The sequence below is a fragment of the Orycteropus afer genome, unplaced genomic scaffold (genome assembly GCF_000298275.1).
Source record: "Orycteropus afer afer isolate SDZICR_OR568_19922 unplaced genomic scaffold, OryAfe1.0 scaffold00980, whole genome shotgun sequence".
In the NCBI taxonomy this organism is placed as follows: Eukaryota; Metazoa; Chordata; class Mammalia; order Tubulidentata; family Orycteropodidae; genus Orycteropus; species Orycteropus afer.
Genome location: NW_006922567.1, coordinates 296658 through 298572, shown reverse-complemented (window position 1 = coordinate 298572; position 1915 = coordinate 296658). Strand labels below are relative to the sequence as shown.

Sequence of the window (1915 nt, the reverse complement as noted above, 5' to 3'; positions counted from 1 at the left end):
CCCAAGGGCCTGAGTCACCCAACCTGCAACCACCCAAGGCAAGGGCAGAGTCCCAGTCAGCCTCCCACATCTGGGAGGTGAGAGCTGCTGGAAGCTCTGGTGGCATAGTGCCTAAGGGACTTGACTGCTAACCAGAAGGCTGGCTGTTCAAACTCACCAGCCACTCCTCGGAAGGAAGGTTGGACAATCTACTTCCATAGTGATACCACCTCGGAAACCCAAGGAGGGGTCGCTATGAGTCAGGTCTGACTCAACACACATAACAACAACAACAACAACCCACCCAAGGTCCCAGCCATGACTGGGGCCCCTACCTCATATTGTATAACCCATGGCACGTCCCGGTTCACCATCTTCTCCCACTCCCTTCAGCAGTCATTCTAATCCTTCAACTGTCCCCTTCACACAGCTCTCTAGTGCCACCTCACCTCCTACCTCATCAAGAAAGCTGAGAGCACCAGACTATATGCCCATCGACAGCCCACCCCACTCTTTCACAGGGGTACACCACCCCACATACCTCTTTCCCCTGTTTAATGCCAACACAGTGCTGCCCTAGACCCAGTGCACTCCCAGCTCCCTGCACCCACTCCATCAGTCAGGCCTTTCCTCCCCAACATCCATCCCCCACAACAGACACACTACTGAGTCTTCCATTCTGAGTATAAACCCATTTGCAGTTTTTCCAGACTAAATCAAAACACCTTGTTTCCACATTCCACCCAAACTTCCAACCAGCCTCTCTCTTCCCTTAGCATTCCATGGTAATAAATTATCCTTGAAATGCCTTCTCACCTTCAATTTCCCCCTGAAGACTTCACAGACTGGCTCCATCCCCACAACTACACTGACACTACTCCCCTAAAGGAAACAATGCCTAGTTTGTTTCCAAACTCAATGGGTGCATTTCCATTCTCTTTACACTGCACTTCTGCTTTCTTCAAAATTCACTTTGCTGGGATTCTGAAATGGCAAACTCACCTGTGATTCTACTATTTCTCTGACCCATTGCTTTCATGGGCTCCCCTTTCTGCCCCCACCCTTACCACTGCTCCCCAATACTTTTCATGTCAGGGCACACAAAGACAATGGAATAAACACTGGGGATGGACTGAGGGCTGTTCAGCAAGCAGTCACTGGGGATGCAAGCAAGAGTGTTTCAGGGTCCAGCTGGGTGCCCTGAGGGCTGAGAAGATCAGTAGTTCAAGGTTTTGGTAGCTCTGCCTCAGACATTGCCACCCTGGATCTTCCCAATCTGTGTATTCTCCATGGGTGGCTTCCTCATGCTCTTGTTTTCAAACACGGAGTCACCTCTGCTCCTGACTTCCAGGTCTCTTTCTACAGTCCAGTCCTGGCCACTCTCTTCCTCCTGAACTTTGTGTCCACTCCTGTTGAACTTGTTCACCTGGATTTCTGAAGATGCCTTCACAGCATCCCACCCAAACAAGGAACTAATTATCTCCCACACCACCACACAATACTGTCCTTGTATTCCTTTCTCATTTGGGGCACAGCCATCCACCTGGTCACCCCAGATGCAAACTAGACTGTTGCTGCTGACTGCTCCTACGCACCAATCTCCTCACATCCAATTAGCCACCAATCCCTGCTGGGTTTATCTGCTGGATATTTCTTAGGTCCACCCTCCTCTCCATCTCAAACTACCAAAGCTCATGTTCAAGCCCTATTTCTCTCAGGTTTCCCTACTTCTAGCATGGGCCCTTGTATCCATACTTCTTCTCACCAGCTGCTGGACCTTTAAAACACAAAGTCATTCCCTTTCATGACACCCTGGACACCTAAGGACAAATCCTGCATTCTTTATGATGTTGCTGCACTACTTACCTGCCTTCAGTCTCATCTCTGACCATTTCTTCTGTCTCCCCAGATGATACAACTACACCCAAACCTCCGC

The 1915-nt window shown here is 49.8% G+C and overlaps 1 protein-coding gene across 1 annotated transcript in view; it reads right to left on the bottom strand.

Annotated features, from left to right (window-relative positions):
* Window positions 1-1915, bottom strand: part of ITIH6 (inter-alpha-trypsin inhibitor heavy chain family member 6) — a gene marked incomplete at its 3' end in the record, with an annotated part of 83682 nt that overhangs the window by 25618 nt on the left and 56149 nt on the right.